Source organism: Diabrotica undecimpunctata, chromosome 7, assembly GCF_040954645.1.
Source record: "Diabrotica undecimpunctata isolate CICGRU chromosome 7, icDiaUnde3, whole genome shotgun sequence".
Lineage (NCBI taxonomy): Eukaryota > Metazoa > Arthropoda > Insecta > Coleoptera > Chrysomelidae > Diabrotica > Diabrotica undecimpunctata.
The window spans coordinates 113772621-113800236 of record NC_092809.1 but is presented as its reverse complement, the minus strand read 5'-3'; positions in this window follow the sequence as shown (position 1 = coordinate 113800236).

Sequence of the window (27616 nt, the reverse complement as noted above, 5' to 3'; positions counted from 1 at the left end):
TGCTACTGCAACTACGTTGAGAACAAGAAATCATTATTATGCACTATCACAATATATTATTACAGTTTCTATAAAAGTATTATAAAACTAAAAATATTCGAAAAACAACAAACGTAAACAAACATATACGATCTGTCAAAAGTGTCAAAACAATCTTAACGATATGGCCGAAGTGAGGTAGTTTTTAGTCACGTGATGCCCTCTCCATAGGATTAGGTTCATTATTTATATTTTCGTCATTATCTGAAACCTTAAAAATAGTTTTTTTTATTGTAATGTTAGTTAAAAAAAATAATATGTATGATATTGTTATAAGTATATTGGCGATTTATTCTGTCTTTTAAATAAATTTAACCCAGAAATTATTGCCTACACCGTACAAAAAAAACCAAGCGGCAAAGAACAAAGATTTATTATTATTATTTTTTAATATATGCTTGAAAAACTTCTATAATAGTCAATTATTACGTGTCTATACTTTTTAATTCTAAAACAATTTATTAATAGTATTGAAAAAATATTAAAGTTACTACAACAGAAAAAACATAACCTAGAAAAATTGTTTACTTACTTTTTTAGTTAAATATGCATTATTCGTAACACAATATTGTTGTTCCGCACTACTAGTCTCTTTCACTACCATCACTAGTATTTTTTTCCTCTTAAAGACATTTTTTTCGCTTAAAACTTAGGAAAACAGTAAGACGTTAAACGTGTCGTAAACCTGTCGTAAAATATTTAAAATGGTCCAGGCGCCAAATGTTAAAAAAAAGCATTTATTTACAAGAACCGTCTGTCGCTTGGATCTCTTTTAATAAAAGCGTGAACGCTGTTTAGTCAGTTTGTCAGTAGGTTCGACAAGCGGTAGAGGTAGCTAGAGTATATATGTCTTCTTCTTTTTCTTCTTCTTTCTCTTTATAAGCAATTCGGCTTGTTCATTGGTGGATTAATACCTCTATGGAAGGTTGTCATTCCATATTTTGCGCGGTCGTCCGATACTTCTTCTGCCGATTGGTGACTTATCTTTTGCTATTTTGAGGACACAGGTCTCGTCTATTCTGCTTATGTGGTTATTCCATTCTTTATTTCTATTTTGTGTCCATTCATTTATACACTGTACTGTACGTTACATTTTCTTCTAGTGTCTTCATTTTTCTTTCGATCTCTCAGCATATTTTCTGTAATTCTTTGCAGTACTTTCATCTTTGTCGTTTTCAGTAGCCTTTGCGTTGTGGTTGTGGTGGGTCTTGTTTCTGAGGCGTATGTCATTATTGATCTTACACTGGTTTTTTACAGTAATTTTACAAAGCCTGTATATATGTCGGTTGGATATTTTGCTAGTATTTAAATATAGTTGCTTGAAGGCACTTGGTATATGTAATGCAAATTTTAAGATTTTGGCACTTGGCTCATTTTCCAGTAATACCCTTCTTTTATAAGTGACACTAAAATAATGTAATAGGTCGCTAGTTGGTACTATTAATACTTTTTCCCTTCTCTGGACCTCTTTTTATGCATCGATGGCTAATAAGAAATAGTGAAGAAAAAATAAATTTGTACAATCAGTAGGCACATGCCAAATCCCATACAGGTGAGATCTGAAAGAGAGGAGCAAAGCGGGACAAGTGACGACTAGTATCTATCCACGCTTTAGGATTGGAAAGGAATTCCTTGTGTACTATAATATATAACATTGTTAACTTATTTACTTAGATTATTATATAAGTATTTTATTATTTATTATTATATAAGAAGTAGAAGGAAGAATCGAAATATCAATAGAATAAGTGAAAGAAGCAGTTAAGGGAATGAAATTTAAAAAATTCCCAGGCCTAGGCGGAATACATCCAGAGTTGATTAGGTATGGGTCATCAAAACTGTTTGAGATGATCCGAAAATTATTCGAAAGAAGCTTAAACGGAGAAGAAGTTCCAGAAGAATGAAGACAATCGTATATCTCTCCAATACACAGTATACACAGTACACAGTACATGAAAGGCACAAAGATGAATCCTAAAAACTATAGAGGGATCGCAGTGATTGCTACTATAGGCCGACTATACTAAAAAGTACTACGAAACCTGATAGAAAATGATATTAAAGACAAACAACCCGAAGAACAAGCGGGATTTAGGGTCGGACGCTCCACTATGGATAATATTTTCACATTAAAAATTGCAATGGAAAAACGAGTGCAGAGAAATAGAGAAACTCATATAGCTTTAATAGATTTGTAAAAAGCATATGACAGTGTATTAATCTCCCAACTATGGATAAAAATGGGTAACTTGAAAATAAACCCAATTCTTATTTATGCCACTCAAAAATATTACGAACAAAACTTTGCAAGAATTAAAATGGGACAAGAAATCACCTTTCCTTTTCAAACAACAAAGGAACTAAGACAAGGCTGCTGTCTGTCACCCACCTTATTTAAAATCTATTTGGACAGATCCTTAGTGAAATGGGTAAAAAAATGTAGAAACATGGGAATAACGGTGGAAGAAAACAAGCTATATACACTTTTCTTTGCGGATGACCAGGTAGTAATTGCCGAAGACAGCTACGATCTTAGCTATATGGTAAGAAAACTGCAAGAATAATATGAGGTGGTAGGTCTAAACATGAATATGACAAAATGTGAATATCTCTCAGTGGAAACAGATGAAATAATGTGACCTAGTCTTGGAAGACGACAAAGTCAAAGGCGTGCAATCCTGCAAATATTTGGGGGTCATTTTCAACAAGAAGGGAAATAGCGCAGATGAAATCAGGGAAATAATAAACAAGGGCAGTGCAGCGACCCGTGCCTTAAACTCTCTTCTCTGGCAAAAAACAATTCGACGAGAAACCAAAAAACACATTTATCGTAGTATAGTCCAAAATATTACACTTTACGGTTCGGAAGTATGGGACGTCACCAAAGCTAATAGAAACAAACTTATGACGACAGAAATGGATTATCTGAGATGAAGCTGCGGTAGATCGAAACTGAAGAGAGTTAGAAACAAACAAATAAGAAACCAAATGAAAATGGAGCGAAGTATCAATGATGACATAGAAAGAAAACAATTAATCTGATTCGGACATGTTAAAAGAATGCCAGAGTACAGATGGCCTAGAAGAGTACTGGAATGGATCCCTCCTGAAAGAAGAAAGAGAAAACAACCACGGAGAAGTTGGCGCAACGTTATTGATTGAGCAATGGCGGCAAGAGACTTAGAAGAGACAACTGCATATGATAGAAAAAGATGGAAATTAGGGGCGGAGAAGCGGCGACAGTTGTAATAAATCCGTTATTATTATATACATATTATATATATTATATATTATATAAGTTTTACTAAAATATTTGTAAAATCAGGTTTTTGTACACCGCGTAATCTTAGACTTATTATTTTAAACGTATTAACATTAAGCAGCGTTTGTATATTGAGGTATAATGATACAGTTAATCATCTAATTTCTCAATTTTGATTCTACTTGACCCCAGTAATTAGCCCCAATTTGAAAACTATAAATAACACTTGTCCACTTCATGTTACCCTTATTAACTTGACAGTTATGATATATATTATTAACGATAAATGCTTCCAAAGAGAGCCATCAGCCGAGAAACTACCCTACAAACTCATAAATACGTCAAATAGCCCAATTTGGGGTTGGTCTATCTAATTGGACCACCATTCGAATCAAACTCGCCGACGAAGGAAAAATTTGAAATATTTCAATAAAAATACACAGCGGTAATTAAAACTGCTTCTTTTAAAGTAGATAAATGATCATTTCTTTTAATTTGAGGTCATAAAATTTTCAGATATAAACGAGTTACCATTTAAATAATATATTTTTTTATTTATGACCATTTTTTTAGAGTATCATCTTTTTTAATCATATTTTTCAAGCACACTTGAAAGACAAAAATTTTCTAGGTTAATATATACCTTACCCTTACTTGTAGATTTTAAAGTATATTTTTTTCGTAATGTGAAAACATTACTTAAATACTTACTATAGGTAACTACAAACTTAAATTCTTGATACCTTTCAACAATTGAAAATACAATAAAAGGTTATTATTAGCGATAAAATAATAACGAACAGTATTGTATGTATACAGTAATCTTGCGACGCGTAAAAACTCATGAAATTGCAGATTTGAAGGGAAATTATATTTGAACCTTTCTTCAGGGATATATCGAACATTCCAACATATCACGAATTGATAGAGACACAAATTTCATATTGAGGTTCAGATTCTTTGGTGACTAGATGTGTCTGTGATAATCTACTGCGGTTAACAAGTCTTGTCAATATTACCGGAAGTAACGACTTTTTAAATAATCGATCCTTTATTTAAAAAGAAGTTTAAACTTAAAAGTTTAAATTAAATTAATGATTTTAAAAAATACTATTTGTTTGTTCTTCTTCTTAAAGATTCTTATTTAAGAAGAAAAAATCAAAACTAGATGAGAGTGCGCAAGATAGACGGGGTTGGAAACACGAAGAAAAGGCCTATGATCAGCAGTGGAGTTTTGAGGATGGATGATAAGGATGTTTATTCTTCTATGAGTGTCTGATACAAATCCCAGTCAGCTGACTTTATTTTCCATGTCTGGTGAATTGGAAAAGTTGATTTATCATTAGTGTTTATAGCTATTGTGATAGGGAAATTACCACTATAATATAAATACATCAATGTTTTCCAATATGATAAAGGAGTTACTGAAGAACTGCATAAAGAGAGATCTATAGCAGAAAATGAACCATGGCATGATTTGTACCTAGTGGACTTGCTAGTGTTTAGTAAAACTAAATTTAAAATATCAATGAGGTTTTGTTACTTCACCAAGTACTCTTATGAGTATGACAGTTAAAATTACCTAATATTATCTTTGGGTGTAGTTCAAATATGTTTCAATCAGTAGGATGAGGTCAATATACATTACAAATACTGATTTTCATTTTGTGGGAAACTGACACTGCAACTATTTCGAGGTATGTTTTGCAGTTGTATTTTAGTTGACTATATCATCCTTTACGAAAATTGCTGTTCCGCATCTTGAGGGATCAGAAACTCAGTTTCTTAGAAAAGAAACATAATTAATTGTCAAATTTGGTGCTTAAAATGGGTCTCTTCTAGGCATATTAACGAAAAATATTCGTGTATAAGAAGCTTAATGGATTCTATATGTGTAAAATAAACATTAAGGTTCCACTGTAATATGAACGTATTGGCCACCTCACCTATTTATTTATAGTCAGTTTTTTCAGCAAAAGAATAACTGCTTCTTCTAAGCAACTTCTTCAACCCAAATTTCTTTTTTTTGTTCGCTTTCATTTAAGTAATTTTTAACAATAAGTTCAGAATGTTTTGAGTGAAGGTAATTTACCAGAAAATTACATATTTTATGAGAAAAAAGTGCAAAGGAAGGGCTTCTGTTTTCGATTTTTTCTTTAATGTTATTAAGAATATTTGAAATATTATTTTAAGTTTTAGTTCTTTGCTTAAGTTTGTGAGTACTGGGAGGAGGTAGGTAATTTTCAAGTACTTCAGAAGAGGTAGGAATGTGTCGTTTAGTAACATGAGTCGCTTCGGAGATTTTTTAAAGCTATCAATTACTGAAGAATTATCGTCTCATAATTTTGGTTGTAATTCTTTGTTTATGTGCGAGTAAGTAGTTAAGTCATTTTTAGATGAAGTTAATTTGTCAATACGTCTAGTGTTGGGTTCCAGATTTATTAATGTTTCAGTAAATTCTTGTTTTTTCTTTTTTGGTTGTTCTTCCAGCTGCTTATATGCACTAATTTTCTCGATAGTTTTTTATCTACCACATTTATAAAAAAACTATTTACCCCTTGAGTAGTCGGGTGAGGCCTGTGAGACCAGTGACAATTTATTTCTTATGCCTCACTGCTTATTTTATGTCAAATGCGCTGCGTTCGACAGTACCTTTCCTTCGACATGTCGAACAACAGTGAAGAACGAGGTTTGCATTAGTGTATAATAGTTCGCTAGTTATTTGCACTTTTGGTTTGTCAGACTCTACCCGACTATTCGAGTAACTTTTGTGAGTTCGACAAGTAAATTTATTTTCTTATTTCTTGTGAAGTATAACCTACATAGAGTAAGTATTTTAATTACTATGGTTATACAGAAATATAGTAATATTCCAGCCTTTAATTTTTTTCTCTTGTATTTCAGATTTCAGTGATGGATCCTTACCTGAAAGAAATTCTTAGATTACAACAGCTCTATGATGAAGTAAAAGAAGAAAATATTGAAAAGGAAAAGACAGTTAAGATTTGATTTCACGTACAGGGCACTTGCGCATCCGCTTATACGTATGTCGGCCTCATCAGAACGTCGGCCTAATAGGCCTCATCAGAACAGCTTGCGCAATCGCTCTGAACGTGAAATAAATCTTTTCTGTCTTAGAAAGCAACTCTAACATGGCTTCGTATAGACGCAATGTAGCGACATCTGATAATAAAATCGTAGACTAGTTTTCGAGACAAAATTCAGAATTTCGCTTTAATCTGTGCTTTCTAAGAATTGCAAGGCAAAACAGACGTTGATAAAGATGTTATGAGAGACATGGGGAATCTAAAAATTGCATTCCACAACATATCTCCTTAAATTAGCAAAATTCTTAGCGAATTGGTTTCTAGTACTCGTACAGAGTATATCGAAATAAAAAGGAAAAGACAGTTAAGACACTTAACTGTCTATCACGGGGGCAGCGTAGGTTGCCACCGACTGGAAAGCTCCATTTAACACCTTTCTTTTAGTGCTACATGGGCCTCCAACGTTTGGCATCATCCGTATCAACGCCTCCAGATTTCGTTTCGCCTTCTCGACCGTCTTTTGGATGTGTACTCTGAACCTTAGTCCTTCCGACAACCAGAATACCAGATACTTAATCGATTTAACCGGTGCAACCTCCACACCTTCCACTATAAAGCGAAAAGAGGATTTTTCCCAGCTCCCTTTGAGAACTAACACCTCAGTTTTCTGAGGCGCTAGCTGCAGATCGTTCTCTTTGACCCACCTACTAATGCGACGCAGGGCTGTGTTAGCCGCATTAGCCGTGTTCGTTTTCTGACTCGCCTTCGCAACCAGTGCGAGATCATCGGCATAAGCTACAAGAGTGCATCCCCTTGGCATCTGTAACCTCAACACCCTGTCGTACAGGACATTCAAGAGGATGGAACCTAGTACTGAACCCTGCGGAATACCCTGCGACAAACTGGTGCTAATATCTTTTTCTCTTATAGATCTGTCAGTAAAGTATCTGTCAATTACATTGACCAGTTACTCACTAACGCCCAATTCTCTCAGCCTGAACATGATTTTTTCCTATGATGCCGTATTAAAGGCATTCTTGACGTCAAGCAGATTAAGAGCCACCCATCTCTTTGTATTCTGCGTAACTAAAGAGGTTACTTCTGTAACCGCATCTTTTGGCTCTAAGACCATACTGGCGGTCGCTGAGCGCATGCTTTTCTTCTAGCTCTCACTCAAGGCGGCCTTTTACAAGCTGTTCGTACAATTTAGCTATCGAACTGAGAAGGCAAATTGGCTGAAATCGTACCTCTCCTCTTCACCTCTACCTTTCGGGATAAGAACAACCTTCGCTTCTTTCAACATTGTTGGAAACTGCTGTTGTTCAAGCAGTTTGTTTAGTAATCTCAGGAAAACCTGCCGGTATCTTAGTGCAGCGAGTCTTACCGTCTCCGGCATGACTCCATCTATGCCAGGTGCCTTTCGGATCTTCATCCGTTTAACAGCCTCGCTAAATTCCAACTCGGTAAAAGATTCCGCATCTACAAAAACAATAACCCTTTCACGCCTATCCTCCACCTGAGGAAAGAGTTCCCGTATTAAACGGAGTTTCTCAACCTTAGGCAGGGGGTAGGGTGTCTTTTTCTCCTTCAATTCGGTGCAGACTTTTACATACTTTTATTTTTGGTTACTTAGTTACTTGAAAATTCAGTCATATATACTATATATTTAAGTAGATGATTTAAACATGATATTGCCGATGTTTTTGAGTTGCGTTCCTGGGACGAATTTATTGTAAGATAGTTTATACGATTTAACTTAAAGGCCCGTTTTCACACTACGTCTTATTGTACGTTTTGTGGGTCATATAAAACGTACGACAAAATGTACGTTTTGTCCAGTGTATACACACTACGTTTTTCTTTCCGTTTTCTACCTCATTTCTAATTCAGAGTCTTGAGTTGTGTGAAGTTTGTTTAGTGATTTTTTATTATGGAGGAAACAAGGCTGCTTTCTTTTATTTTTTCAACTATAAAGACACTACGACTGAGGAAAAAGGGAATGAAGAGGGAAAAGACAAGATGGTCAAGAGAGTGGGCTTCTAAAACGTCTCGTTACTAAAAGAGGCGAACCAGATGACTGGCGCAATTATTTGCGAATGGACACCTCAGTCTATTGTCAATTGCTAGAGTTGGTAACACCATACCTATTGAAATAAGACACCTCATGAGAAAAGCCATTACACCTCATGAAAGACTCACAGCAACTCTCAGATATCTTACAACAGGACGCAGCGTCAAGGACTTGGAGTTCACAATCATAATATCCAAACCAGCGTTAAGCCAAATAATTCCTGAAACCTGTAATGCAAGCTACTTGGTTTTAAAACATAACTACTTAAAAACTTTTATACAATTCAATAAATTCCCCGAAAAAATCGTGGGTGCATTGCCGCAAATCTGACATTATTAAGCTTTTTTTGGGAAAAATGAAACGAACTGCAGTGGAACTAGTCGTCAAATAAGTCAAGATCGGACGACTTGTCTGAACATGTATTTTCACGTAACGTTTTATCCTATCAGTTCTCGCAAAACTATGCTTCTCCCATCATTTCTACGATCTGACCTTGGATTTCATTTCGATTCGACAAGACGTACGTTTTGATGTTTACATGCCACGTTTTATTGTATAGGATTTGTCCTATCCAACAAAACGTACAATAAGATGTAGCGTGAAAACCGGCCTTAAGAATATCCGTCAGAAAAAAATCATAGCAAGTAATTCGTCTTTAAAAAGGCAACCAAAAGGCAAATTAAATTAAGATGCCACAAGAGAATAGCTTTAGAACAACTTAAATAAAGTTACTTGTTTGGCGTTTAAATTTTTTAATTATTATATTTATATTGAAAATTAACAGCAAGAATTAAAAAACGTTAAAATTACAAAAAAAAAAACAAAATGTCTATATATTTTTCTGCTGTTATAATTACGTACGTTTTATATTGTTTTAAATAGTACCCACTGTCATTTCACACTACTAAAGCTTATTCAAATTACAATACATATAATATACTTGAAGATTATCTTATCTAAATGCTTTAAAAATTTGTTTAGTTCCTTTACTGTTAGTTTTATAATCCGAAATAATTTATTCTAGATCAAAGATTAGTCTTATCATACGATCAAATTATAAATATATGCAGCGTTAAAATCGAATAAACATATTGGTTGCCCGCAGTATGTAAATCGGTGAGCTTCGTACGAAAATTAATGTCACAAATTGGCCGTTTAAAGAGTAACAACGTCTGCGTCTATTTAGAAAGTTGATTGATAGAGGTTTCGTGTACAAACCGATTGATCGGCGTGTAATTTAACACTTCCTACGGCAAATCTTGCCTCAACTGTGCGGGTAATTGTCCGTAACTAAGGCCCAAGCCGGCCCACATTGAACCATTGAATTTATTGGATTACCATAAAAATATTCTTGTTAACGCCGCGAATGTTTGGAAGAATGAAGTATGGTTACATTCTTTAACTATTCCATATGAATTATACAATTATACAATTAGCTTTGAAGAAAGTAGCAATACTATTAAATCCCGTATATGGAAAATTTGTTTACATTCAATTATTAATTTTTAAACTAATTTAACGTTAGAAATAAATAAAAAATAAATCGTTTGCAAAGAAGGTGGCTCAGGAGGATTTAAAGTAAAACAAGGACTCTGGAAAAGATGCACACTGTCTACAATATATCTAAAAATATCACCTCTTCTTTCTCTTCTTCTACTTCTCCTTCTTCTTGTTTCTTCATTTTCTTTTTATATTAGGCCTTAAATCTGTTCTCGTCTGATCTAGGCTGTAGCCTTATTTGTGGTGTTGACTGCCAGCTATCTCGTTATCTTCTGAAGCAGTGTTTTATAATATTCTTTGTGCCATGCTCAATCTTAGACTTTCTAAAATTCTTATGCCCACCCTACGTAACATACATCATTTTTAATATTGCAAAAATGAATTGTTGACTTACGAAGTTTAAATAATAGGGTTTATGAAGAAATTATTCGGAGATTTTTAACTAAACACAGTAAGTAACATTTCAAAATATACAGTGATGAGTGTCTTACCACCCGGCTTTTTAACGTAAGAGATAGAAAACACAGTTATATTGTGAAATAAAAAGAGATGAAACTCGTAGAGGTGAGAAATAATCGGAAAAACGTATAATTTATATTACATTACATTACCACTATCGATAGTCTCACACCTTTAGACGTTAGATTCGAGCTAAATCACCTCGGTCATAATTATTATGAGTAACGTCGAATGTGTGACGTATTTCCATTTTTTAATTTCGCATAAAGTAAAAACTGATTGACCACAATAAAGCAAAAATGTGAATAAAATAATTTAATTAATAGTGATTATTTAATCTAAAGTTTTAAATTATTAACCAAGAAAAATTTCTTCTATGATTTGAAGAGTTTCATACACTTTTGTCACGGAATAATTATAAATCCTTCGTGGATTAGTGGTAAGAATTCGACATTGCGATACAGACATCGCAGACGATTAGAGTTCAAAACCCACATGTGGTTTTCTTTTTTTTTTTTAATAATTTAAAACTATGCAAAGATCGTTGTGCTTTGAATCACTAAACAAAAAATCTTATTGACAAAACAGTATCGTCGTACTTTCGAAAATAAAGCAAAAACTTTTAAGAATGTTTAAATAAGTAAAAATTCTACAAAAATAAAAAATATCCGTGGTCACTAATCAATCGATTAGGAAAAGTAGCACTGAATTTGAATTTGAAATATTTTGTATTTCTATTTTATAAAATTGGAATAAGAATAAATTGTAAATAATGAGTTTTTCGAAAACTTGTTACCTAATATGTATCATATTTTCTATTATTTTTGATTGAGTAAAACAAAAATTTTACCCTTGGTGTGAATTGAACCCCAGTCTTCTTATCAATAGACAACGTCTCTAACTATTACGCCAACTCCACATACAACAATTGTTTTCGGACTGAACATACCTATTTAGTTTAGTCACATATTTCAGTTGAGTTATTTTTATTATTAAATAAACTTAAAGATTTATAATTTAAAATCGCTACTAATTAATGTTTTTTACTATAATATATCTTAATATATTTAATCATTTATTCTAACATCAGAAATTATTAAAATAAAATATTTTCGAGGTCATCCGTATAATTATGACTGAAGTCAAATAGACACGTCTAATAACTAGTCTTATCTCGTACTATCTCACAACTTAATCTGTCTTCTATCCTTTCCGCTATTTTGCCGGGTGGTGAGACACTCATCACTGTATAATGAAAAACTAAAATTCAAAGTCCAACTAAATTTAATAAAGATTTTTTTATTTTAATTAAATATTTTAATTCAGTGAGATCCTTGCGCTTGATTATTGCTTTACAAAGATTTTATAGTAGGTTGCAATTTGGTTAGCTTTGGTCTCAAGTCTTCACGCTGTGTTATATCCAGCAGATTTCTTTTTTTACCAGTAAATCATTTACAGCACTAGATCCACATTCAGCTAAATAAAATATGAAGATAAAAATGATAGCAATGGTTTTCTTGCACATTTTGTTGAATTTGGGTATTTGACTGATGTTTACTCACAAAGCCATGCTATCGCTTCTTTTATATTAAATAAAGTTTTAACTGAGTCATCATTTTGCAATTCTGTGAGTTCTTCTTGATATTGCATATTCGATATATCAGACAAATCCACTAAAATAAGCTGCATCATCCATGTTAAAAAATCAATTTGTGTTAAATCAGAAAATCTATCTTTTATAGCAGCCGATGGAGTATTAAGATGATTGACCATAACAAGTAAAGCGGCAAACTGATCCAAGTTTTTGTTATTAATATATTTTTGACATCTTTCAACAATGTTAAGCAGCCATTTTTTTGCCATTATATTAAGATCACCAGCACAATATGTTTTATTTTTTATTGATATATCATGAATATCTAAGTAGTTTTTTAGCTTTTTAGTTATATTCAAAAATTATTATCCAATGTATTATTGCTACTGGGAACAGAGGACGGTTCATTTAAATCATCGATGGCAACGTGGTTTGGGGAAGGTTGGCATGGGGGTTAGCATGGTGATTGGCGCGGGTATTGGCTCGGGACGAATTGATTGAAGTATTGAAGAACACCAACATAAACGCCCAAATTACAATAGACGATATACCGTTAGAAAGAGTGGAAAAAATATGCTATTTGGGCTGCGATATTAAAGATACTTACGATCACAGCTACGAATTAAAAACTCGTATTGAAAAAGCCATAAGCTCTTTCAACAGCTTTAGGAAGATTCTCTGCAACTTATCTTCAAGTATCAATATACGCATAAGAATTCTTAGATGTTACGTTTTTAGTGTCCTCCTCTATGGAGTAGAAAGCTTGAGACTTACAGAAGATGCCATAAAACGATAGGAGGCATTTGAAATATGGTGCTACCGACGTATGTTGAGGGTCTCATATATACACTAGACAAGTAACATAAATATTCTCCAGAGGCTAAGGAAAGACAAAGAAATTATTAACACCATAAAAAACAGAAAATTGACTTACTTCGCCATATCATGCGTAATGATAAATAGGTACCGACTTTTACAATTGATTCTACAAGGCAAGATTGAGAGTAAGAGAGAGCCTGGACCTGGAAGATTATCTCGGGATTGGCGCGAAGATTGGCTTGGGGGTTGGCGCGAATATTTCTAGCAGTAAGATTTTGATTAACGGGTGGGGCGGACGATATTTTCTTTATGAGAGATCTCCATGTCGAAAGTAACCGTATGCCGTCATCTCTTTTATTTAGACAATTTGATATTTTTTCAATTTTTATGGCTTGTTGGGTAATTTTTGGTTTATAGAAGCGGATTGGGGCTGTGGTTGTAGAGTTTTTAAAATCAATTTTTTGATCTGTATGAAGATGGTGTTGATCTAGAGCTGAAACTGAATAATAATTGCGAACAGAAATGAAATGTTCATTATTCCTATTTTAAATTCTACGATTTGTTTGGCCCATACAGGATCGGGGATAGTCTGCATAAGGAATTTCATAAACTCTGTATTTTTCACTTGAAATTTTGTGGGGTAAATATTGTTTTTATTCTTCTTGATTTAAGAATATTATCGATTTTGTCAGTGACACCTTGATGTAAGGAAGAAAAGCTTTCGTATGATGCCGGTCTAAGTCCTTGGGTTGAGATCGATGTATGTGGATGCTCATATTGCTCATATGTGGATGCTCATATTCTGCTTCAGTATTGTTACTGAGTATCATAGCTTTTACATCTTTGTCATCTTTTTTACGAATCGTTTTAAGAATTGCTGATATTGACGGTTCTATTAAATTCTTTCCTCTAGTATGATTTTTTTTAGTTTTAGCGATAAATAAAGAAATTTGATAACTAGATTTGATGGCTTTAATGATTTTCCAACACAAGACAGATTATCGAAAATAACGAGAATTTAATGTAAGCAAACAAGTGTGTTTTATTGATTGCAGTAAAGAATTTTACGGCGTCAGAAATTCTTTGCAATAGTTGCTTACTTTTCGAAAGTATATGATTAGTCCATAGCGAGAAAACTAAATAGTTTGACAGGTGCAGACAGATTATTTGGAAGTAAAAAATGTAAAATAACTATACTGATTGTCAAACATTTACTTAACAATTCTTTCTGACAGATATAGACAGACTCTGATAAATGTTGCTAATTACAATCGCTCTTGGTAACGCCGAATAGGGTTTGTGACGTAAACTGCTAACTCAATTTTACATCAAATAATAAAAATAATAAATTAAACTTCAACATAGTAAAGAACTTAAATGTACGATGAGACAAAATGTGAGAGAAAAATTCTTAGCAAAATTTTTGGAGCCGTAAATGAAAATGGGCTATGCCGTCGAAGATACAACTTTGAACTATATTAGTGATACACCGATCCAGAGATTGTAAAATTCGTTAAAGTGCAGAGACTTAGATGGGCTGGACACATTGCTAGAATGTCAGATCACGAATACACGAAGAGATTAACATTTTCAAAACCAGAGCGGACAAGAAGCAGAGGACGACCACGAATGAGATGGATTGATGATGTGGAAGAAGACCTACAGATTCTAAGGGTTAGAAGATGGAGGGAAGTTGCCAGGAATCGACAGGAGTGGCGACTTCTTTGTGAGCAGGCCAAGATCCACAATGAATTTTCGAGCCACTTATGATGATGATGAGACAAAATTTGAAAATATCTGGAGGAAATGGGTACTCAAAACACCTAGTCGCATTAATAGATAACCTGTAGGTAGAAAATTCAGCAAAAGTGAGGGTACATACAGAACTGCCAGAATCGTTAGTGGTTGGTTAGGGCATAAGACAAAGCTGCGTAGTAAATTCCATCCTGTATTTCAGAATTTTCCATAAATCCTTAAGACCACCAAGTTATTCGACATAATTTACACTTTTTTCATACTGTACATTAAACCCTGTGATAAGGAATTTTATGTACTACCACAAAACAATTTAAATACCTCGTACGTCAATATGCCAATTGTTTGTTTATTTATATTTTGAAGTCCACTTTGTTTAAACAGTTATATTTGATTTTCACGTCGTTTATCTGTTGAAATTGCGTGGTATAAGAATTTCTTTCTCTGTTAATCGAAAAGGGAAGTGTAATCAGATTTGGAGCATCAATATTCATATAAGGCCTTTATCTTAAACCAAATCTTCCCAAACTTAAGCTTTTAATTTATTAACCGTTTAATTTTAATACCAAACCAAGGAGAAAATTCATAGACAGTCCTCTTAAGGGTATCTAGGAAGTGAAAACGATACATTTTAACTTTGCAATATATATTAAATGTGTTATAAATTGTTTGAAATCTTTCTTTTCCTCGTTTAATGCGTTACCATCAATGCAATTACATTTTTAGTTATAAAGCTTTATTTAAGTTTTATAAATGGAATTTGGAATATAATAAATAATAAATAAAATCTACAAGCTATATTCTCAGTGTTTAGAAAAAAGAACACCCAAAAATAATTTAAAAAATAATATTATGGAATTATTCTATATACATATATGTATATATGTATATATATATATATATACGACGCGGAAGAAGAGGGATAAAACAAAACAAAAATAACAAAAGTAATAATATAAAACACTACTGGGACAAAGTTGTCCCATGTCTTACCATAAGGTTTAAGAATATTTAAAAAATAGGTCAATTTGGTCTCTGTTATAAGACTATTTATCATATTTTTTGTCTGAAATATTTTGGATATCTGCTGAATTAATTCAGTCCTTAAAAGGTTAAAAATTAAAAAAATAAAAAATAACTCCAAACAGGTCAGAATTGAGAACAATCCTGGAACATGTGAAGACCTAAAAAGAGGTGTCGAGCATGTGAAAATGATCATGAAATAGTCTCTATTATTTATTATCAAACTATTTATCTTTAACATGCTCTAACAATATTAATGATAAAATATAGACTAAATAGAGACCAACAACAGTAATCTAAATATCATATTTCATTTCAGTGTTGGACCTTGTCAAACCCACTATGTTTTGTGTGTTATAAGAGTCTATGAGAAGTACGGTTTTAATTATGTTCCGATTTCGTACAGTTTTTTGAACCATAAGCCGTAGCCATATTTTGGCATTTATTTTTTCCCTTCTTCCAATAAACTTAATTTCGTTTTTAGTATGATTTATCTTTGTAGATGCCCACTAGCACCTCTTGATCATTAAGATATTTTTATTATAATTTATGTGTTTTTAATTCTGCAAAAATTGTAACTGATTGCAAATTAATTAAAAATTATGAAAGGGGTAGGAATGGATAGACTGCCTTTAACATTAATATTTTATATCTGCCCCGCCTCTGGGATAACATTTTTAATTACCGTTTAGATTTGTTTCCGATATTAACTTTCGTCAAAGGTATTAAGTGTTACTTTAACACGTCTTAATTTGTTTTGACAACTCCCGGTAAAAATATTTTGTCGTTATAATAGCATTGCTTCATCGTGGTACGGTTATAATTGCTTCAGTTGATTTATTATATACCGGGTGATAATTATTGCCGACACCTTATTAAATATATTAGGTAATGGACCAATCGGGTCAATTAAATTTTCTAAATTGGCTTCTCGGGTTGAAGGGATAAATCATTTATCGGTGAATTCATTAGAATATCTAAAAGGATCTCTGATGTGTGTAGCTTAAAGTTTTGGTTAGTACATTTATTTTAGGTATACAAATTATTTATGCAAAAATACAGATAAAAAATTTAGGTTTTACTTAAAAATATTAAACTTACTTCACAATTGTTAAAAAAGTTTTGGAATAAAATATGAAAATCATGAGGAAAGGATTATAAAGCAACAACTGGATAGCGATACATCCCCTAATAGCAAACAACGGATAACACAGAAAATAAAGGCATTTATATCTAAAAGAAGAAGAAACAAAAATCATAACTCACAAAAATATAAAAAAATAATCAAACAAAAAACAAAAAATTAAAAAACAATGGAATTGTAGCTCAAAAGGCACCATGAAAGCTACATTTTATACAGGAAAACAAAAATAGAAGCTGGCATATATTAGAAAAAAGGTTCTGGAAACTTAAGGGACAAAATTAACTGAATAATAATTTAAAGTGCAGAAAAAATAATAGATGCGAAGAATATATAAAAGAGCTATTTGAAGACGACAAAAAATAGGGACAATATAACCTAGAGAAAAAATTAACCTATAATTACCAAAGGAGAAAAAGCACTAAAACTTATTCAAAATAATAAAGCCATGGAACTGCATAAAAAACCTACAAAAATATTAAGACTACTAACTGAGAATCACATTCATATACTAGTAGAATTGGGAATAGGCCACAATTAAAGGTTAAAATACGTTTATTGACGTTAAAAATACTTGTTCTAACGAAAATTCGTTCTTGGAGGAAAAACATTTGTTAACATCTGTTTTATTAAAAAATGATTATCCTTTATCGTTTATAAATAGGGAATTTTCAACAATCGATCGAATAGAACAAAACAACTTAGAACAAGATCCTACAGCATATGCAAGGAATAATACGAGGAAAATAACAATACCATACATAAAAGGATTATCGGAAAAGCTTAAAAGGATAGGAAATAAATTCAACATTTCTACAACATTCAAAACAACAAACACGTTGAGATCTATTTTGTCCAAAACCAAACCTAACAATGAACAAGAAAGGACAAAGAATTGCATTTATAAAATACCTTGTGAATGCGATCAGTTTTATTTAGGTGAAACATCAAGACCATTAAATGTTAGAATAAGTGAACATCAATCCTATATTAAAAATAGAGAATTTGATAGATCTCAAATCTGTAAACACGCATGGGATAATGAACATAGGGTTCAATGGAATGATTCAAATATAGTCCTAAAAGAAACGGATGGTAAAAAGAGAAAAATCAAAGAAGCGGCTCTAATTATGCTAAATGAGACCAATTGTGTCGCGAATTCCTCGGCAAAATGTAGTAGGATCTGGTTACCCATATTGAAAGAGGAAGTTATTAAAAAGAAAATACCAGTATTAGTAAGTCAGTAACATATAGAGAATACATCATTTATGTTTTTTAAATAACAAACATATAAAATCGGAATTTGGTGTTTATTGAAGGTAAACTAAATGCACGATCAAATACTTACCATGTCGGGATAGTATTATGAGGTTTTTTCCCTGGTTTTTCCCTCATAATTTACTATGGAATCACTAACAGCAGAATTTTACTGTCATCATGGCATGTATTTGTCTTTTTAAAGACGAATTACATGTTATGATCTTTTCTGACGGATATTCTCAAGTTAAAGTTGATTTCATGTAATCGAATGAACTATCTTAAAAGTAAAGTCGTCCCAGGAACGCAACTCAACAATATTGGCAATATCATTTTAAAGTCGTCTACTTTAAAATGTATAAGGTATGTCTGAATTGTCAATATAGATGAGTCAGATAAAATTAAATTATTAGAAGAATTTTTCACTAAGTAACAAAAAAGAAAATTTGTTTAATTTACTAATGTTTGTATTTTGAGAACGATTTCCGAAGTGGAGATTGAAACGTCAATAAACGTATTTTAACCTTTAATTGTGGCCTATTCCCATTTACATAGTAATTAATTTAAAATGCCACAAGAAAATAGCTTCAGAACAATACTATTAGTAGAATTGTTTAATGAAATCTATGATACTGGGCAAATTTCGAAGAAATTACTAATATATTTGCTTTGGACCCTTGCCCAAAACACCTAGTGTAACTCAGTTTGATGAACCATATTTTAAAAGTGTTCCTGCAAGTGATACATGAACGTATCAACAAAAACTATACGATAGTACAGTACATACGATTCACTGTACAAACGCTTATAAAATGGTGTCGAAATAACAAAACTATGACGTATTTATTGCTAAGTTGATTTTGCGAAAGCTTTTGTCAAAATACAACACAGAAGGTATGCAAAGATATTAGGTAACACAGAAATAGATGATCGGAAGCACAACAAGGATATGTACTGCTCCTTTTATTTTTTATTCCGTGGCTGGAAGAGATCTTTAAAGAAACACTGCAAAAAGGAAATAAACAATTAATGGAATACTAGTTAATACTCATAGATATACAGATGGTAACATACTCCTTGCTTACAGCAGAAAAGCGTTGCAGATTTTGCATTTCTGCGAGATGTATGGAATGACTCTGACACAAGAAATATCATGATTGTCAGTAAGAACAAATTGAAGACCAAAAAATCTAAGTTAAAGGAAAAATTTTAGAGGCAATACCCAGATACAACTACCTGGGATGTGAGCTAAATGAACAATGGGATCCATGAAATAAAACGACGCATTAAGAGAAGCAATTTCAATGAGATGAAAGCATTATTATGCAATAAAAAACTGGCAATAGAAATTATAACTAGAACTAGAACATGAGGAATGTTTTAATGACGAGTCAATATGATTGCAATATTAATCTACCAAAATAAAAAAGAAAACATTTGCGAAACTTGTAAAGTATGTACAAATGTACACTATTTAAATGGCATCAAGATGCATATAGTAAGGCAACAGAGAATTGCAAACAGTATATCACTGCAATAATGGTTTATACGTTTCAGTAGATCTCCAAAAGGCAAATTTTGCATCGTGTTAAAAATATGTGAAACTAAATATTTAATAATCAGTAAACTTCCTGACTGCCTTAATTTCTTTGTAAGCAAAGGCTTTGGAGAAGGCTACCTAAATATTGTACCTAATTATTAAATTGCTTCAAACCATACCTTAGTAATAGCGACGCTAAATTCAAGATTTGTTGAGAAGAAACTGGACAATCACAAGACTGACTAAAAACTATATAGGGAAAAAATGCGTAAAAAAATAAACGTCAATATTTTCCTAAAAGCAAAAGATCAACTTAAAATGGCAGTATACGAATTTACTACACTTCGCGAAAAAGCTGCCAGGTATGCCACTCCAGAATGTAAAGCTATACAGAATATAAGAAACTGTCCCATCAATATTAGAAACCAAATTGAGAAGAGCCGACTAAGGAAGATATGGCAAAACACAAGGCAGCATCAAGATGAAATAAACTACAATAGAGCCACAAGACAGCTAAAAAATACAATATTACAGCACAAAAACTTCAAAGTAGAAAATTATCTGTATCTACAAAGGGAAATTAAAAAAAGCTAGTAAACACGTCCCACCATTAGAAACCCAGATGGCTTATAGGCGAGAACAGATTAAGAAAAAGCAGAGACATTTGGAAAATATCTTAAAGAAGTTTTTCAACTTCTACCTTCTGTTAGTGCTAAAGAAGATGCAGCTATTTACGAAAGTCTAGCAACAATCCAACAGCCAGGTGAGCAAATTTAACCAGTTACAAAAAGAGAAGTAAAAAATGACATTGAATATAGATTAAAACCAAAAAAGGTCCAGGTTATGACCTTATACCAGAAATTATCTTAAAGGAGTTACCAGAAAAAGGAATAGTTATGGTAACACAACTTTTCAATGCCTCACTAAGGCTTAAAATTGTACCAACATAAACGATCATATCAATCACTTATTTTGTATTTGCTGTCTTTTTCTATAACAACCATTTGTTATTTATAGAAAAAGACAGCAACTACAAAATAAGTGATTGATATGATCCTTCATGGGTAATCTTTCATTTTCCGGCTGTACTTTTATGTCCAGTAATACTTTTTACTACCAAGACGAATTAGGAATAAAAAGAAAGAAAAAAGTATCAAATTTAAAGACTTTAGCGAATGTGTTGCTTAAGCGAAAAAAAAATAGTTTCCAAGGAAATTAACATTATTTGCAAGATTTTGTTCTTGTTCAATATTAAAGATGAAAAAGGTGTTTGAAATATAAAACATATTTTTCTAAATAATTTCAATACTTAAATTTTCTATTAGCTAAATATGAAACAGGTCTTTTAGCTCCACCTAGTCAAAAAATTGTGTAAGGAGTATATCTAATCTTGTTGTGAAGCTATTTTCTTGTGGAAACTTAATGCAATGTATTTTGAGAACTATTTCGGTATTTTAACGTAAAATTGTTGCTTATTTTAAATTAAAATAGTACAGAGTATGTCTAAAGAGAGAAAAAACAATATTAAAATTAAAATTCAAAGTCTGAATCTGGAAAACTGCCGGTGGCAAAATCTAAAAGGATCTAAAATGAACGTTCCGCTAAATTAACTAAAATAATTAAAATACTTCGGTTTAGAGAATAGTGTTTCTTTTTTTCAAAGTATTATTTTTAAACTTTTTATAAACTACAGATTTATTTCCCAGACTTGCAGCAAGACTTGCTCGGATTTGTTCATTGTCCATGTTTCACTGGCATATAATACAATAGGTCTTATTACTGTCTTATATATTCTTATCTTAGCCCTTCTAGATATGTTTTTGCTTCTTAATAAATTGTTTAGTGCAAAAATACAACGGTTACCGGCCATAATTCTCGCTTGGATTTCTTCCTTCATATTTGGTCTTCTCGTGAATGTCGCTCCTAAATACTGGAATATTTCTACTTATTCGAATTTATATGTTTTTTCATCTGTTATTACTGTCAGATATTGTTCTTGTAGGTAATCTCTTTCTGTCCATTCCATATATTTGGTCTTTTCTTCATTTATGTACATCCCTTTCTTTCTCGCTTTCATTTCTAATCTTTTTATTATTTCTTTTAATTCTTGCTTACTTCTGGCTATCAGTACAATGTCGTCAGCGAATGCTAAGCATTGGTGTTTTCTTTGATATATAAGTCCTGACCTGTTGATTCCAGCTTCTCTGATGGTAACTTCGAGGACGATACTGAACAACAGCGATGACAGTGGGTCTCCTTGTCGCACTCCCTGACTAACCTCAAACTTATCTGTTTCTTCGCCATTTATTTTAACCCTATTCTCTGTTTTTCGGAGTGTCATTTTTACCATTCTTATCAGTTTTTCACTAATTCCCATTTCACGTAGTGCTTTGTATATTTCTTTGCGCTTTATCCTATCGAACGCTTGTTTAAAGTCGATGAATAGGGCCATTGTATCTTTCCCATATTCGTAGCTTTCTGCTTGTATTTCGCGCAGTAGGAAAATTTGATCCACTGTGCTGCGCCCTCTTCTGAATCCACATTGATATTCCCCTATGTCATTATCTATATTTTGAGATAGCTTGTCTTTTATATATACTGCAAGTATTTTATATGCAACATTTAGTAGGGCTATTCCCCTGTAATTGTGGCATAAACTTTTGTCGCCTTTTTTGTGAAAAGGGCACAGTGTCGCTTCGGTCCATTCCTTCGGTAATTTTTCTTGTTCCCATATGTCTTTTAGCAACTTTTCCAAATGCTTAATTAGTACTGGTCCTCCATATTTAAATATTTCAGCTGTTACTTCATCTCTTCCTGGGCTCTTATTATTCTTTAGTTTCTCTATTATTTCTTTTATTTCTTTTTCGTTAGGTGGTCTTTCCTCTATTCGTTCTTGATCGACATTTTCATACACTTCTTCTTCCTCTTCATATTCTGTTGTGGGAATTTCATTTAAAAGTTCTTCAAAGTATTCTTTCCATCTGCTCAATATTTCTTCGTCACTTACTAAATTTCTTCTATTTTTGTTTTTGTAGTGTACAGGTTTTCCTTGGTACCCCTTTTTCTCATTTTTCACCCCTTGATATAAGTTTCTAATTTCTCTATTTTTATAGCTCTGTTCTATACATTTTAATTTATCTTCATTGTATTTTCTTTTCTTAGATCTTATTATTCTTTTGGCTCTTTTCCTTTGTTCATTGTATTTTCTCTCTATCTCTGTTGTTTTTTCTTGCATCATTTTCATTCTTAATTTATTTCGTTCATCTAGTTCCATTTTACATTCATCGTGGAACCATTCTTTGTATTCGTGTTTTATATTTCTATTACTGGCCTGAGCTGCTTTGGTCATACATACTTTTATTTGCATCCATGTTTGTTCAATATCCCCACTTTCTGCAATATTATCTAATCCTCTACTGACTATTCTTTCATATTTATTTTGTTCCTCTTCTGTCAGTAGTCTCACAGGTTTAGTTGCTTTATACTTTTTCTTCCGCTGGTTTCTAAGCACTGGAATAAGTTGTTTCATTTGTATTCCAACTATAAAGTGATCTGAATCTGCATCTGGACCTCTGTATGTTCTTATGTTCTTTATACATTTTTGCATATCTTTTTCGACAAGCACATGATCAATTTGGTTTATGGTTTTCCCATCCGGTGATCTCCACGTTCCTTGGTGTATTCTTTTGTGTTGGAAGTATGTGCTCATAATGATCATATTTCTTTCTTTCGCGAAATCAATTAGGAAGTGACCATTTTCGTTCGTTGTTTCATGCAAGCCGTATTTTCCTATGGTGGGTACATATATTTCTTCTTTTCCTATTTTTGCATTACTATCACCTAGCACTATTTTTACATCGTATTTGGGGATATTTTCGAATACTGTATCTATTTGATTATAAAAGTCTTCTTTTATTTCTATACTTTTGTCTTCAGTCGGTGCATGTATATTTATAAATGTTATTTTTTGGTATTTTCCTCTTATTCTTAATACACATATTCTCTCTGAAATTGGTTTGAAGTCAACGATTAGATCTTTCAGCTTTTTATTTACCACAAAGCCTGTGCCTAACATTCTATTTTCTCCACCGCTGTTGAAAAATAAATAGTCGTTTATTTCCATTTAGTTTTGCCCTAATTGTTTTGTTTCTTGTAGTGCTACTATTTCGAACTTGTATTGTTTGCATTCGTCGATTATGTGTTTTAGTTTTCCTTCCTCGTACGTTCCTCTTACATTCCATGTCCCTACTAATATGCATTCGTTTATTACTTTGTTTCCAGTAATGATCTCTACATTTTGTTCATCTCTTGTACCTTTATCTTGCCAAGTCGTCTTCGTTATTTTAGCCTGTTTAAATTTTGCTGTTAGTTTTTTGGTTTTACATTTTTATCTTTTACTAATTGTCGTTGGCTGTTATTCCATGTCCATATTTCTCCATCTATGATTAGCTTCTGGAATCCTATTTTTACATTTTTTCCATTATATCTCTCTGCCATAGCCTTACTTCTAATTTCTTTCTGGATAATTCTTTCCTCCTTTGACATATCATCATTTATGTAGATTCGCTCGTCTGTTTTGTTTTTTAGTTTATTTTTATTTTTCATTACTTCAATTTTGTTCTTCACGCTGTTAAGTTCTACTAAGGTAGTATTTTCTCCTATTTTTCTCGCTCCATTTACATCTACTGACACTTGTAGTTCTTTTTCTAGAAAGTTCTCTGCGGCCTCTCGCAATAGTTTTTGATCATTTGTGTCAATGTTTAGTCCTTGTATTACTACATTTTTCCTCTTTTTTTCTCTCCAGTTTCTCTATTTTTTCGTTTGCTGCGGTAATTTCTTTCTCTAATTGGCCTATTTGTTTAATAGCTTTTTCGTTTGTTTCTCGCATCTTTCTTATTTCATCTTTGTAGTCGCTTTGTTGATCTTTTAGTTCTGTAATTTCCCTCTTTAGTTGCGTAATTTCGTCTCGTGATCTATATTGTTCTTTTTTTATGTCTTTTACATCCATTGCTAATTCTTTCATCATTTTCATCATTTGGTCGATTCCAAATTGTGTTTGCTTCTTCTCTTTTTTGTGGGGTTCTCGGTGTTTTTTTTGATCTCCTGGAGTAATATTCATCATCTTCTCTCCTCCTTTTTCCTTCATCAGTTAACTCCTCATCTGAATTCATTGTTCTTTATTTATAGTAATTTTCTGTGCTAGGGTTATTAGTCACTGCGTCACGGGTGCAGTTGTGCGAAAACTCTACTCAATTCAAATTTCCGCCCACACCTGCGCTGGCTGCGTCCAATACTCCAACACTTTTATTCCTAAAACTCAGAAGCCGGCCCTGACTATATGTTTATATTGTTTGTATCAAAGCTACTATTATTACTATTAAAACTAAAATTCTGCTTACTTACGATATCCTGTTGTATTGTTTACTTAATTATCTGGCTAATGATCTTAAAAACCAACCAATAAATATTTCTTATCTTTTTGTCACTTTGCCGAAACCTAATTTATTTATCAATGCTACTTTCACTATTTTAATTAAATTACGTTTTTTTTTTCAATGTAGACGAATCGAAAGTTCTTTTTTATAAACACTTATTATCTATATTTTACTTTAATCACTTGTATTTATTATTTGACTTCCGACACCGTGAAAAGGTCCGATATGCGAATTTATTTTCGTCGATGTCGTTGTCTGCACGTGTGTTCGCTTTGGCTGCTAAACCCAAACTCCCACTGTATTAATACTTGGCAAAATTATTGGGAAAAATTAGGTACTAAATTAAATGTAATTTGCCCAAAAATAACTGATGTCCTGGAGACTCCTTTAAACAGAAGAAACCAAGTCATTATTAACCGTTTAAGAATTGGCCATACTGCCTTAACACACAAATACCTAATAACAAAAGAACCACTACCTATCTGCTCCAGCTGCTCTAACCCACTGACTGTGAAACACATCCTGCTTGATTGTCCTCAATTCAAGGAAAAAAGAAGATCCCACGGATTCACAGATGATGATTTTAAGACAGTTCTTACCAAAAAAATTTCGACAGTGTTAAGCTATTTAAAAGACATCAAGTTATTCAATTTTATTTAATATAATATTTCATGTATTTGTTATATCCACTAATAACCCTGCGCGGTTGATATGGTTTTGTGTTTAAATAAAAAAAATATTAATTATATATAAAACAAGATAAATTAAAATAAACAAATAATTATCTATAACTTGTCAAGCTCTTTTTATCCGATTTTTAAATGAAGCCAACGAGACACCAAATTTCTAAATTGTTCCTATTTATAATTTTCCGTGTCCGCTCAATGGGCGAAGGCATACCATAATTGGTACATTGAAAAGGTATATAAAACAGATCAACATGTCTGAGACTTCTGGACGGAACATATAAGCTAATAGATCGGAGAAGTTCAGAACAAAAATTTAAACCATTTATTAATTTAAACACAAATACTAAATCAGAGTTGTCTCGTCGGGTTTATAATAAATTCATCTTGAGTGTTTTTAAAATATCTGTATAATCATGAATAATGATATCTATATCTCAATGAACTTGTTATTGTGGAGACCATAGAATAGATGCATATTCCACTTTATATACGACCAAAGCATAATAAACCGTTCTTAAAGCTCAAACAGATAGTCTCAGACAGTTTGCGATTGAGAAAGCCTAAAGATTTTAATGAATTTACTGTTTGATCATCAAGTGTGACTCCTAAGTCTTTTATTGTTTTGACAAAAGACAATTCATTATCATTAATTATTGTTAAAGAAGTATAATATTTGTTAATATCTCTATAAAAACTTAAATACAACATTTAAATGCAAAATATTATTCCCACACTAAATACTCAACCCATCTAAATTTTCTTGAATTAAAGTAATATCATCATTTCAGTCTACGGATTTTAATAATTTCAAATCATCTGCAAACATCAGGAAATCGCAGTTTCTAAAACATTCTAATATATCTACCACAAACAAATTTAATAACAAATGTAAACAGTGAACTACTTAGGGTACTCCTAATGTCAAATTAATGAAGTATCTGAATTAAAACAACCTATTCTCACATGTTGTGTGCGGTCTCTTAAAAAGCTTCTAAACCATTGTAAGGATTGATGACTGAAATCAAAGGCATTTAAGTTTTCTAATAGGATGTTTTCATCTACTCTGTCAAATGCCTTGTAGAATTCAGTATAAATAGTATCCATGTGATTTTTATTCTCTAACGCGTTTAATATTTTTTGTTTAAAGAGTACTTAATTTGTTACCGTTGATTTATTCTGAGAAAATCCATGTTGATTGTGTAATATTGTGTAATTGATACAATAAAATTTTAATTGATCGTGCAGTAGTCTATCGAAACGTTTTGGTATAGAGAATTGTTTACACATGCTAGGATAATTGTTATATCTTGTTTATTACCTTAATTAAAAACTATATAAATATATAGATACAAAAAGTTAAAGGTGAAACTGAAACAAACCATAAAGTGGAGATATCCAGGAGTGGCTAGTATACCTGTTGAATACAAAGCACACTGGTGTTCGTGTGTATCAAGGTATAAAAAAATGCTTATTAAAAGCTTAAAATTTTTATTTTAAAGAAGATCTTTTCGGAATTGAATCATTCCATCATCAGTTTACTAAAAGAGAGAGTAAAAATACCAATATTAAAAAACAAGTAAGTTAAAATTTAAATATATAGAAAGAACACGTTGGTTTTTTACTACTTACATAAAAAGTTGTTAAAAACATTGTATGGCCACATAAAAACGTTGGAAGGACATCCGTATTAAAAACAATCGCAAATGCAATCTCTCTCTTTTGGTAAACTGATGATGGAATTATTCAATTTCGAAAAGATCTTCTTTAAAATATAAATTTTAAGCTTTTAATAAGCATTTTTTTATACCTTAATACACACGAACACCACGTGCTTTAGATACAAAAAGCTTCCATAAAGGTGGGAAAACTGATATCTTCAATAATAACTCAAAAAGAAGATGTAAAGAAACCATAAAACTTAGCTAAATACAAACAATGCATGGAAATCTTGAGGACAATACCAGGACACCTGATTCATTGTTATC